We start from the raw sequence: 14,607 nt of genomic DNA, 5'->3' as shown, positions 1-14,607 counted from the left end.
CCCCATATCCCCACCTCTTTTCTTCTGGCAATCATGACACTGCTGTGTGTGTTCATGAGTTTCTGTTTTATGTCCCACATGAGTGAAATTATATGGTTCTTGGCTTTTCCTGCCTGACTTATTTCACTTAAAATAATATTCTCAAAGTCCAACCATGTTGTTGCAAAATGGCAGTATTTCATCTTTTCTTATGGCTGACAATGGCAATTCTACCAGGTATGAGGTGCTATCTCATTATAGTTTTGATGTGTAGTTCCCTAATTGCTAGTAAGGTTGAACATCTTATATATCTATTGGCTCTTTGTATAACTTCTTGGGAGAGATGTCTGTTCAGGCTCTCTGCCCATTTTTCTTATTGGGTTATTTGTTTATTTGCTGTTGAATTTTATGAGTTCTTTATATATTTTGGATATTAAACCTTTGTTGAAACTATTGTTTGCAAATATCATCTGCCATTTGGTCAGCTTCTTTTTTATTTTGTTGTCGTTTCTTTTGCTGTGTAGAGGTTTTTTAGTTTGATATACTGCCATTCATTTATTTGTGCCTTTACTTCCCTTGCCTTTGGGGTCAAGTTCATGAAATATTCTCTATGGCCAAGTTCCATAAGTTTGGTACCCATGTTTTCTTCTATGTCATTTAATATTTCAAGTCTTATATTTAGGTTTTTGACACATTTTGAATTAATTTTTGTACTTGTAGACAAATTGTAATCTAGTTTCATTCTTTTGCATGTGGCTTTCATATTTTGCCACCACAATTTATTAAAGAGGTTTTCTCTTACTCCATTGTGTTTCTGGATCCTTTGTTGAAAATTATCTGCCCAAATATGTGCGGTTTGGTATCTGGGCTCTCAATTCTGTTCCACTGATCTGTGCATCTGCTTCTCTGCCAATATCATGCTGCTTTGATTATTGTAGCTCTGTAGTATAATTTGAAGTCAGGTAAGGTGATACCTGCGACTATGTTCTTTTTTCTATGGATTACTTTAGCTATTCAGGGTCTTTTGTAGTTCCACATAAATCTGATAATTGTTCTATTTCTTTAAAAATTTACATTAGAATTTTGATGGGAATTGCATTAAATATGTATATTACTTTGAGTAATATGACCATTTTAACTATGTTGATTCTTCCAATCCATCAATACAGGATATTTTTCCTTTTTAAAAAAAATTTTTTTTCTTTATTGTTTTTTTTTTTAGTGAGAGAGGAAGGGAGAGAGAGAGATAGAAACATCGATGAGAGAGAACATCAACTGGCTGCCTCCTGCATGCCCCCCACTGGGGATTTGGCTCACAAACTAGGCATGTGCCCTGACTAGGAATCAAACTGGAGACCTCTTGGTACATGGGTCAACGCTCAACCACTGAGCCACACCGCCTGGGCTATTTTTTCATTCTTTGTGTCTTTTCAAATCTCTTTTAATAAGACTTTGTAGTTTTCAGTACATACTTCTTTCCCATTCTTTATTGAGTTTATTCCTAGGTATTTTATTATTTTGGTTGCAATTGCAAAAGGATTTTTTTTTCTTTAAATCCTCATCTGAGGACATTTTTTTATTTTTTGTTCAGATAGAGTGGGAGCGAGAGAGGGAGAGAGAGAGAAAGAAACATCAACATGAAAGGGACACATCGAGTGGCTGCCACCCACGCGACCCAATGAGGTACACGCCCTTAGCGGAAACTGAACCCGGGTCTCTCTGGACCACAGGCCAATGCTCTAACTGCTGAGCCAAACTGGCCAGCGCTTCATTTCTTTTTCTGAAATTTTGTTGTTAGTATACAGGAAGGCAGTGGATTTTTTTCTTTTGCTTCATTGCATTTTCCAGTTTGTTCAATGCTTTAAAGCTCAAGGATACTTCTGCTTTCAACTGTACATGGGCCCGAAGCATCCTAGCTTTTGGCAAGCAGTCAGGAGACTCATCAAATATCAAAACTGGAACAAGGCAGACAAAATGCAGGGTACGTCTGTGAACATATTATACATTTAAAAATTATAATATAAGTAAAAGAGAAATAGTTTACAGGTGAAATGAAACTATCTGAAACTAACATACCACAAGTTTCTGAACCTGGACTGATACGGTAAGTTTATTTATACACACACAGACACACACACACACACACATTATGTATAAAAAGTTTTGTTTACCTCAAGTGGAATTGGCAATCATGCTTATAGGCAGTAGATTTTTATACATTGATTTTGTATTCTATAATATTATGGTATTTATTTATTGTTTCTAATATTTTTTTGGTGGAGTCTTTAGTGTTTTCTATATACAGAATCATGTTGTCTGCAAAAAGTGAGTTTCACTTCTTCCTTTCTTATTTGGAAGCATTTTATTTCTTTTTCTTCAAAGCCTTGTTGTTCCAGCCAGGACTTCCAAAACTATGCTGAATAAGAGTGGTGAGAGTCCACATCCTTGTTTTGTTTCTGATCTTAGAAGAACAGCTTTCAGCTTTTCACCATTGAGTGTGATGTTAGCTGAGGGTTTATCATATATGGCCTTTATTATGTTAAGGTATTTTCCTTTTATTCCTATTTTGTGAGTGTTTTAATAATAAATAGATGTTGTATCCTATCAAATGCTTTTTCTGCATCCATTGATAAGATCATATAATTTTTATCCTATCTTCTGTTAATGTGGTGTATTACATTGATTTGCAGAGGTTGAACCATCCTTGTGTCACTAGAATGAATCCCACTTGATCGTGCTGTATTATTATTTTTTTGATGTATTGTTGTATTCAATTTGCTGGTATTTTGTTTAGGATTTTTGCATCTGTATTAATCAGAGATACCGGTCTGTGGTTTTCTTTTTCTGTGTTATCCTTGCCAAATTTTGGTGTCAGGGTTATGTTGGCCTCATATAATGTATTAGGAAGTGTAACTTCTTCAATTTTTTGGAAGAGTTTGAGAAAGACAGGTTTTAAAACTTCTTTGGCCCTGGCTGGTTAGGCACAGCAGTTAGAGCATCAGCCCGCGGACCAGAGAGTCTCGGGTTCAGTTCCTGCTAAGGGCACATACCTCAGTTGCAGTTTTGTCTCCGTCCGGTTGGGGTCATGTGGGTGGCAACCACTCGATGTGTCTCTCTCATGTCAATGTTTCTCTCTCTCGCTTCCTCTCCCTCTCCCTCCTGCCATATCTGAAGAAAAATGCAAAAATGTCCTTGGATGAGGATTAAAAAAATAAATAAATAAACTTCTTTGAATGTTTGTAGAATTCACTGGAGAAGTCATCTGGTCCTGGACATTAAATTTTAGGGAGGTTTTTAATGGTTGTTTTAAATTCTTCACTGCTGATCAGTCTATTCAGATTTTTCAGTTCTTCATCATTGAGTCTAGGAAGGTTATGTATTTCTAGGAACTTAGCCATTTTCTCTAGGTTATTGAATATGTTGACACATAGTTATTCACATTTTCCTAGTATGATCCTTTGTATGTCTGTGGTGATTTCTCCTCTTTCATTTCTGATTTTGTTTATATGGGTTTTTTCTCTTTTTTCCTTAGTGAGTCTAGCCAGTGGCTTGTCATTTTGTTAGTCTTTTCCAGCTCTTTATTTTATTAATTTTTATATAGTCTTTTTGTTCTCTATTTCAGTTAATCCTGCTCTAATTTTTATTATTTCCTTTCTTCTACTCAATTTGGGTTGTTTTTAGCAGTCTTTTTCCAGGACTTTAAGATCTAATGTTAGGCCTGTAATGATATAAACTTCCTTCTTATTACTGCTTTCGCTGCATCCCAGAAGTTTTGACATGTTGTGTTGCTATTATCATTTGTCTCTATATATCTTTGATCACATCTTTTATTTCTTCTTCACTCAGGTATTTTTTAGTATAATTTCTTTCTTTATTGTTGAAATTATTACATACGTTCCTCCTTTTCTCTCTCATGAACAACCTCTCTGTGATTCCAACCTCGACCTTCACTGCACTGTTGTCCGTGTCCACAGATTATGCATATATGCATGTAAGTTTTTTGGTTCATATCTTCCTGCCATTCCCGTCTTTTCTATTTGAGGATTGCCTGTTGACTCCCTACTTCTATGTCTCTGGATCTATTTTGTTTATTAGCTTATTTTGTTTATTATATACCACTAATCAATGAGATTATGCAATACTTGTCTTTCTCTGATTGGTTTATTTCACTTAGCATAATGCTATCCAGGTCCCTCCATGTTATTTCAAAGGGCATTGCATCTTTCTTTCTTACAGCTGTATAGTATCCCATTGTGTAAATACACCAGTTTTTTTGCTGTGCAGAAGCTTTATAGTTTAAAATAGTCTCATTTATTATTGTTTTCCTTATCCTAGGCGATGTATCGCTGAAAATTTTGCTATGTGTGATGTCTGAGATTTTGCTGTTTACATTTTCTTCTAGGATTTTTATGATTTCACAAGTTACATTTAAGTCTTTTATACATTTTGAGTTTATTCTTGTGTATGCTGTAAATTGGTAGTATAGTTTTATTTTTTTGCATATACTTGTCCAATTTTCCCAACACCATTTTTTTAAGAGACTGTCTTTACTCCATTGTATACTCTTGCCTCCTATGTCAAATATTAATTAATATAATGTCTTGGGTTGATTTCTGGATTCTCTTATCTATTCCATTGATCTATATGTCTGTTCTTGTGCCAGTACCAGGCTGTTTTGATTAAATTGGCTTTGTAGTATAACTTGATATCCAGAATTATGATCCCTCCAACTTTGTTCTTCTTTTTCAAGATTGCTATTTGGGGTCTTTTTTGGTTCCATATAAACTTTTGGAGTATTTGTTCTAGATCTGTGAAATATGCCATTCTTATTTTAATAGGGATTGCATTGAATCTATAGATTGCTTTCAGTTGTATAGACATTTTAATGACACTGATTAGTCCAATCCATAAACAGGGTTTATGCTTCCATTTTTTATATATCTTCCTATATTTCTTTTGTCAATGTCTTATAATTTTCTGAGAACAGGTCTTTTACCTCCTTGGTTAACTTTATTCCCAGGTATCTTAACTTTTTGTTGTTGTTGCAATGGTAAATGAGATTTTTTTCTTTTGGTTTCTTTTTCTGAGTGTTCAATATTGGTATATAAAATGCCATCAATTTCTAAATGTTAATTTTGTAGCCTGCTACTCTGCCAAATACATTTATTAAATCTAGTATTTTTTGTTGGAGTCTTTTGGGTTTTCTATGTACAATGTCATGTCACCTGCGAATAATGACAGTTTCAATTCCTCTTTTCCAATTTGGATCCCTTTTATTTTTTTCTTCTTGTCTGATCACTGTGGCTAAGACTTTTAGTATTATATTGAATGAGTGGTGAAAGTGGACATCCCTACCTTGTTCCTGTTCTTAGGGGAAATGCTTTTAGTTTTTGCCCACTGAGTATGATGTTGGCTGTAGGTTTGTCATCTTTGGCCTTTATTATGTTGAGTTATTATCCTTCTATTCCCACTTTGCTGAGAGTTTTTATAAAAAATGGGTGCTGGATTTTGTCAAATGCTTTTTTAGCATCTATTGATATGATCATATGATTTGTATCTTTCATTTTACTTATGTGGTGTTATCACATTTATTGATTTGCAAATAACTGTATCAGTCCTGCATTCCTGGGATAAATCCCACTTGGTCATGGTGAATGATCTTTTCAATATATTGCTGGATTTGATTTGCTAATATTTTATTGAGGTTTTTGGCATCTATATTCATCAGGGATATTGGCCAGTCATTTTCTTTCTTTGTAGTGTCTTTATCTGGCTTTGGAATTAAGATTATCCTTCACTCAGAAAAAGAGCTTGAAATTCTTCCTTCTTCTTGAATTTTTTGCAATAGTCTGAGAAGAAAAAGTGTTAGTTCTTCTTTGAATGTTGGGTAAAACTCTCCTGCGAAGTTGTCCAGACCAGTACTTTTGTTTGCTAGGAGCTTACTGATTTCTGTTTCAATTTCCCTGGTTGTTATTGGTGTCTTCAGGTTTTCTGACTCTTCCTGGTTGAGTTCTAGAATACTGTATGATTCTAGTAATTTGTCCAATTTGCTTAGGTTGTCCAATTTATTGGCATGTAATTATTCATAGTATTTTCTTACCATCCTTTGTATTTCTGTGGTATCAGTTGTTACTTCAGTTCTTTTATTTCTAATTTAATTTATTTAGGTATTCTCTTTTGTTTTTTGTTTCTTGGTGAATCTGGCTAAAGTTTGATCAATCTTTTTTATCTTTTTAAAGAACCAGCTTTTGGTATCATTAATAATTTGTATTTTTTTTTAACGTGGAATGCTTTGTACATTTTCATGTCATCCTTGCACAGGGGCCATGCTAATCTTCTCTGTATCCTTTCAATATTAGTATATGTACTGCTGAAGCAAACACTGTGGTATGTTGTTGAATCTCTACTTATCTTTTTCTCTTTAATCTCTTCTGCTACCATGTACCTCTTTATTAGTGAAATCAGTTCATTTACCTTTAGGGTAATTATTGATGTATGAGGATTTCCTATAACCATTTTATCTTTTTTTTTTCTGGTACGTCTGCGCCTCCATTGGCCTTTTCCTTTGTGTTTCTGTCTGTTGTCTTTGTTTGATGGTATTCCATACTTCTTTCCTCTGTTTCATCTTTTTTAAGCTATGTGTCTTAGTTGGGAATTTTTGTGTGTGGTTACCATTAGGTTTATAAAAAATAAATTTTCTTGTATACAGTAGTATTCTTTCTTCTGAGCACATCTGATCTTCTATTTCCTTTGCCATTTCAGACCTTTACCCTCTCCCCTTTTAGATTTTGTTGTCACAAACTGTCCCTGTTTATGCTGTACATTTTTTGGTGATCTTACTTGTAGTGTTGTGACTTCATGTTCTTTTTTCAGGTAGAATACTCCCTTGAGTATTTTCTGCGATGAAGGTTTTCTGGTCATAATATCCTTCAGCTTCTGTAAGTCTTGGGTAAATCTTTATTTCTCCTTCACATTTAAAGGATAATTTTGCTGGATATATTATTAGTGACTGGTAATTTCTCTCTTTCAGACATTTGAAAATTTGGTTTTACGTTCTTTGGGCTTACAGAGTTTATGCTGAGAAGTCAGATGATATTATTATGGGTTTTCCTTTGTTGGTCATTTCCTTCTTTTGCCTGGCTGCTTTGAGAATCACTTCTGTTATTAATTTTTGGCAGTTTTAACATAATGTGCCTTAGAGAGGGCCTTTTTAGATTGAGGCAACTAGGTATTCTGTTTTCTTCTTGGATTTAAGGATCTAGTTCTTTCCATAAATTTGGGAAGTTACCATTCACTATTTGTTTGAATAGGTTCTTTGTTGTTTTCTCTTTGTCTTCTATTTCTGGTATGCTTATTATTCTAATATTGCTTTTTCTGATGGAGTCAGATAGTTCTCATTGAACTCTTTCATATTCCTTTATGCTCAGTTCTCTCTCTTCTTCCTCTGTATCATTTCTAGATTCCTATCTTCTAAATCACAAATTCTTTCCTCCTTCTAGTTGGCTCCGTTTACTATGCTTAGTAGTTCACTCCTAATCTCCTTAATTTTCAGGATTTCTGATCAGTTCTTTTTAAAGTTTCAATCTCTCTAGTAAAGTACTCATTTTGTTCATAAATTTGTTTTCTGGGTGCATTAAATTGCCTTTCAATATTTTCTCATATCTCTTTGAGTATTTTTAGAACTGCAGTCTTGAAATCTCTGTTATTTATATCACATGTTTCTATGTGCGCCAACTTGCTTTCTAGGGATTTTTTGTTTTCTTTCTGAGCTTCCTCACTACCATGGTTATTCATGGTATTTGCTGGCCTCCTTTATCTAATCATGTATGTATGTATGTATGTATGTATTCTTGGATCTTCTCTAGCAGCTTTCTCTGAAGAGGTCTTTCTACTATTTTTCAGTAGGATGGTGAATCACAAGATTTTTACCTCTGTGATGTCCCAGACTTGACCTCCATGGCTTCTGTAAGATAGTACAGACATGCTGCTTGAGGGTGGGTTTTGTTTTGCCCTCACCATATGGAGACCTCAGACTTCTCTGAGGTCCCCCACCAAGCACTCCACCTGGGGATCAGTCACAGAGGAAACAGTGGTTCCATTGCAATAGCTATTGGTTTACAGATACAGCACTCCTTGACTCAACACCAAGGGCTATGGGTAACAAGTTTTGGGAGTCCAAGGGGTTGCAGGGCTCTGTGGTTCCATTTCTGCATCTGAATCATCATTGCCCGAGCTTTGTCAAGCATCTCCGCTGGTTCAGTCATTATACCCTCTGCTCACCCTGCTGGACTGCCTACTATGACTCTCTGTTCCTCTCAGATGAAGGAAGTGCCCATTACTACTAGCTTCCTCACGTCTCTGGACTGAGCCATGAGCTTCCAGGGCTGCGACTATAGCCCTCAGAGCTTTCTTCCTTTTTGCCTCCCCATTTATTCCTGGTTGTCCACTTTTAGAGTCTTCAATGCAAGGGTCTCTCAGGCATGCCTCCACATTGAGTAGGAAATTCTTTGTTGAGTTATGATTGATTAATTTGTTGAAATTTGAAGGGGAGAAAACCAACGGGAATCTTTCATGCTGCCATTCCTCTGATATCACTAACATTACTTCTTTTAAGGGTGTGATTTGGTAAATAAAAGCAACTGAAATGAAAGCGTTCTCATCTCTATTGATGTCACTATAAATGCAACATGAAAAAAATAACTTTACAGAATATTCTTCTGTCAACAAGATGAATGATCCATCATGAACAGAGAGAGAAGATCTTCATAATGGGTATGGAATTTTTGTTAATGTTATTTGTTTAGAGCATACTATGATGACTTTGATTTCAGTAGGAGGTTTGTAGTTTATCTTGCATAATTGCATCAATTGCACGAGTGTTCGTTTTTTTCAAAAGACAAAAAAGAAATTTACCGATCAAATAATAGAACTATTATTCTACTGCAGTTATTAACTTGTATATGTATAATATATAAATTGTATACTGTAACTTGTATACTGTATATGTATAATACATAAATTATATTAACATTTATATTATGTAAACCCATTTCAGACTCAACATATATAAATTGAAGCAGACTAACTTATAATAAAGTTTTAATAATAACAGAATGATCTAGAATTATGTAGGTCATTTGTATTATGTATGAATAAATTTCTATTTATCCTAAATATTTTAGATATAATATATTAGTTACACAAATGTAAACTATTCTAAATGGGAATATAGGATTACTTTGGCCTATATTTAAAATATATAATATTGATATATATGCAGAAAGAATAAATTTATTTCTAGCAAAGTGGTAATTTTAATCACGACATTTGTTAACATTTAGCTGTAATCATTGATTTAACCTAATGATCTAACTTTCCAATGATAGGGGAAAATTGGACAGTTTATTTAGAGTAACTAATTGAATATGTGTTTATATTTTTAAAGACTGGAAAATATACTTTGGGTTTAATTAGCATGCTAGATAGCTAAAATAAATCATAATTGATTATGTTGGTTTTTTATGCATATTAATTTTATTTAAAGGATTATAAGGTTTAAAATGTTTTTAACTTTTTTGCATATACAAATATATGGATCAAAAAAAATCAAAAAGGGATACAAAATTAGTAAGTAAACATAATATAAATAAGAATGATAATTTGTTTTCCTTTATTGATTATAGGGAGGGAGGAAGGAAGAAGGAGAGAGAGAAATATCAATGAGAGAGAACACTGATTGGCCACCTCCTGCATGACCCCACTGGGGAACGGGCCCACAATGTGGGCATGTGTCCTGACCAGGAATCGAACCAGCAACCTCTTGGTGCATGGGTTGATGCTCAACCAGTGAGCCACACTGGCTGGACAGAATGATGATGCTTTTATCTTACATTAACAAATATTTCAGCTTAATTCTAAACACTGTAATCTTTTACAAACATTTGCATAATAAAATATATTCTTAATCCTTCTATGAAAGTAAAGCTGCTGGTACTACTTCCTTAGCCCCCTTTTTAAATTGCATATTTTTTTGCATGGGTGTCTCCACAATAAATATCTAATTTTTACCTATTTTAACTAATGTAAAATCTTCAGATCCTTTCTATATTATTTGAAATAAGTCTTAGCTAAGGAAAGTCTAGGCAGCTGAGGCAGGGTATGGTTTCAGTATTTCATTACGTTGCACTTCCAAGAATATGCATTAGAGTGACAGTGATATTGTCCAGATACAGTGTCATTCCACAGAACCCCATGGAAATAGGGGGCTTGGGAGACCATATATGGCCATAAGAGTTGGATCTCTTTTCTAGGTTCTGTGAAATTCAGAGACATTGGAGATGGTTGATGACATTCTATTTCTTTCTCTCTTTTTCTTGTTCTACTTCATCTCTTCCACATCCTTCATTTTTCCTGATATTCCATTTTTTAAATAGTTGTTCATCTTCTCCTATCTTAAACTTTGGTGCATAGTTGCTCACAGAAGAGTCATTTAGGTCAATTTCTAACATTGAGATCAATATTTTTGATATTGCTTATTTTTTTAATATATTGGGGTGACATTGGTTAATAGGATCATATAGGTTTCAGAGAATATTGCTTGTTCTAATAGTAAGGTTATCTTTTCTTCTTCTCCTTTACTTAATTAACATTTTTTTATTTCTTAAGAGCTATAGGCCTATTTGGCGAGAAAGCCAAGCCTGTTGAAGTATAATTTATAGAATGCAAATGCCAGGCATTGGTGGGAGCCAAGCTAGATCACTAGAAGGCTCATGTACTGTGCTTTTCACATCGGCTCCCAGTAGCTCAGCATATTGATTTTAAAATTTATGGCTTTCAAAGCTATTAGCAGCCTTGATTCTTCTCATAGTTCCAATTCACTATGTCAGTCAAGAACACTGATATTGTCCCATGGCTGCATGTTCCCTTTGTAGCGCTGATTTTTTAATAGTTCATTTATTGAAATTGGTACTGGAAGTTAACATTGATTTTCCCTTCTAATGTCTGGCATTTTTCAAGTTCTAGTCCCATGTATTTTGGACTTATCATATATATATGTTTAAAAGGACAGCATTGGTAGCAGTTGTACTTTATAAATTCCCTTGCATTGTCTCAATCACTATAACTGCTTTGGCTAATTTGGTGAGTTAACCAAACCAGAAAAAAGAGAAGGCAATACGCAAGTGAGCCAGACCCAGTAGGAAGCCTGGAATTTCTCACCATTCAGCATCAAAATTTTCATACATTCTCTTTGTTTTCATTTTAATGTTCCTGCATCTGGAGACCATGAATCTATATATTAGCCTTCTATTTCAACTTTTATGTAAAGAAAACTTCTGGACCTTTCCTTGTACCCTGGTTGATTGACAAACACCTCCCTATCTGAACTTTCAATCTGCTTCATCTTACCCATCAGTCTTCCAAGGAGTTTGGTACCTGAAATTCCTGAGTGTGTCTAGAGATCTGCAGCATCAGTCACCTTGCATCTTCCTGGCTTCTATGTCCTGTAAGCTTAGGTTTTATGGTTTTATGATCTTTTATGTGAACTACTTCTCTTCTGTTCACTCTTGGGCTTCCAAAATTTCTATGAAATTTCTTCTCCCATTCTCTTTGATTTCCCAAGTTTTATGCCTTTTCAATTATTTATTATAACATTGGTAGGCCTTCAGGATGAAGTAGAGCTAAACATCTATTTATACTTATACCAAAAATACCTGGTGTAAATTTGCTAAAGATTTGTTTCCCAGCAATATGTATATCTCAAAGATTGTGTTTATAGCATTCAAATATAATAGACATAAATTTTATCATCATATAGCTTAGATTTAAAGTCAGCTTGTTACAAATTATTATGTTAAGATAAATATACATAAAATACATTAACTATTGGGTGAATTAATTTTAATAGATAATATCTGTTCATTTACTCACTTATGCATTTAAAAATATTTATTGAACTCATTATATATGTTAGATGCTGGTAAAATAGCACTGAACAACACCTACAAGGTCCCTTCTCTCATGTAGCTTACTTCTTAGGGAAAGGAGATAGAAAACAGCAAATCAAAGAAACGTTATGTGTGGTAGTACCAAATGCTACAAAATATAATAAAAGATTGTAGCCCTCGCCAGTTTGGCTCAACGGTTGGAGCGTCAGCCTGCAGACTAGAGAGTCCCGAGTTCAGTTCCCACTAGGAGCATGTACCAAAAAAAAAAAAAAAAGATTGAAAAGGGTCTGCAAGTTACTCTTTAAGAAAGAAATGTCAGGTTGCCTCTTTGATGACGTGGCAATTGTTATGAATTTCTTTTTTTTATATTCCGTTTGATAAAAAAAAAACAAAAACAAACACAGGAGCTCAAGTGTCTCCTGCATATAGAGTGTATGTTTTTTGTACACAGGGAATTCAGTAGAGGTGAGTATTTTGTGAAACGCCTGGAGGTCACTCTTTTGTCTGAGAAAATCAAGGACTACTGTTCTCTTTGTGCTTTGTGAAAAGCTATGGTCATATATCATTGTCCGGGTTCCTGGACAGACACTGTATTTCCATTCCTACTCTTTGATATTTCATGTTGTTATGGAGTCAATTCCTTCTTGGCATTATTTGAGGGGACAATGGAGATTTTCTTACTCTAGAATAATTAACTCTGGGCATATTAAGATTTGATATTTAGATGAGTTTTGTACATTGAAGAAATAATGTCCTAAATAAAACCTCAGTAATTTCATCATTAATATGATACTAATGATATATGATTAATGATACTAATGATAACCACCAGTTATTTAACAAAATGTTAATGATTGAAAGTACTACATTAAATGAAAGATTATTTTCTAGATTATCTACAACTAAAAACCATCAACATTAACAGTTTTTACAATGTTGACTAAAATATTACCAGAACATATTTTTAATTTGTTCTTTTTTTATTATACATATGTGTGCATCTGCATGTGTGTGTGTGTAATATATGTAAACCTGGATCTTAGTATATAATTGATTTTATTATGAAGAAAGAAATACAAAAGAGCTTTCATTTTGATAGCTTTTTTTGTTATCCTCACCCAAGGATATGTTCATTGATTTTTTTTTTTTTTTTTTTTTTTTTTTTTTAGAGAGAGATAGACGTCTTGGTGAGAGAAAAGAAACATCAATTGGCTGCCTCCCATACATGCCCTGACTAGGGTAGAACCTGCAACCCAGGTATGTGCTCTGACCAGGAACTGAAACTTCAACCCTTTGGTGCATGGGGCAATGATCCAACCAATGTAGTCACCTGGCCAGGGCACTGGTAGCTTTGTTTTAAAGCAGAAAAAAACTTGATACATTTTTAAAATAAAATAAGGGGGTCACATAAATGGTAGATTTTATCTCTTAATTGGAGATTCTGCAAAAGCTATATATATATTATAATTTACTATGTTATAAAAGGAAATTAGAAAAAAAGAAAGCACTTAGAGATGAAGAAGTATTAAAGGATATAATGAGAGAGTTTAACCAGTAATGTTGAAAAGGACCATTTTATTCTTAGAAAAAAAAAAAACATTTGATGGAATGTATTTCAATATATTAAAATTTTGTTGCTTTTTGGACATGAATATTTCTCCTCCTGTATATTAAAATAGATTACATATCTACATGAAAGAAAACAGATGCAAAGCCTTTGTAGAATTATTAAAACTGACTTCATAATTGGTGGCACCAAGAAACAAGAGGCACCTGTCCATCACCCTGAATTCTTAAGATAGCTATCAGCCTTTTCTGAATATAGAAGTCAAATGAAGGAGTAGATGAGAACTATTCAGAAGGAAATAGATTCATAAAAGTCATATCAGTGTGTCCTTTCCCTGCACCTGCCTTGCCTATATTTCTTATCTCCAAGGCAGTATTGGATTCTCGTTTCTAAAGCGTACCTCTTCCACTGTTCACTGAGGGTCCCTGTGTCTTCTAGGACCTTGCTCCTCATGAATCTCTCATTTGCTTTTTTTTCCTCTTCATGTTCTCTCTCTCTCTCTTTTTTTTTTTTTTTTTGGACTAAGTTTTTTTTTCCCCCATCGGCTATCATATACTCTAATTACTAATGGCTAAAATAAAATTTAAGAAACAAAGCAAAACAATAACAACAAAATAATCTTCTCTGGTTTCTTCTTCCTTCTTGTGTACCTGCTTATACCCATTCTTCCCTTTCTTGTCAAGCTTCTAGAAATAATATTCTATACTTAGTGTGTCTAATTATTTTGTATGTATTTATGAGTCTCATACCATCAAGCTTTCATTTTACTTGTTGACTGAAACTGTTTTCTTCAATGTTATTAGTACCTTTCTAATTTCCAAATTCTGGATCCCTGCTCTGTTGAACTTGTCTGTAACATTTCCAGCTACTGTTTCGTCCACTGTTCCTACTGTTGGTCACTCTGACAATGCATGCTGCCGATTTCCCTTCTCTCACTTGGATGAGCCATCTCTGTTACGCTATATTCTTTGTTCCTTCCTTCTCAAACGGGAGATGTTTTTAAGAAATCTTCACCAATTTTATTTTTCAGATTCCTATTCCTGTTTTCAGATCATCTCAAATATTTCTACTATTTTCCCTATTACTTCCAAGCAAATAACAAACATTTCCAATGTC

At 34.1% G+C, this 14,607-nt stretch overlaps 1 protein-coding gene and 1 non-coding gene across 3 annotated transcripts in view; both read right to left on the bottom strand.

Moving 5' to 3' along the window:
• The window catches only part of KCND2 (potassium voltage-gated channel subfamily D member 2), a 589,585-nt gene that overhangs the window by 354,193 nt on the left and 220,785 nt on the right, over positions 1-14,607 (bottom strand). The window lies entirely within an intron of this gene.
• On the bottom strand, positions 6,256-6,360 carry LOC118620550. The gene has a single exon (XR_004957464.1). It is a non-coding gene; the product is annotated as a U6 spliceosomal RNA (small nuclear RNA).

The sequence above is a fragment of the Molossus molossus genome, unplaced genomic scaffold (assembly GCF_014108415.1).
Source record: "Molossus molossus isolate mMolMol1 unplaced genomic scaffold, mMolMol1.p scaffold_m16_p_7, whole genome shotgun sequence".
NCBI lineage: Eukaryota > Metazoa > Chordata > Mammalia > Chiroptera > Molossidae > Molossus > Molossus molossus.
This window is presented reverse-complemented; position numbering and strand designations above follow the sequence as displayed.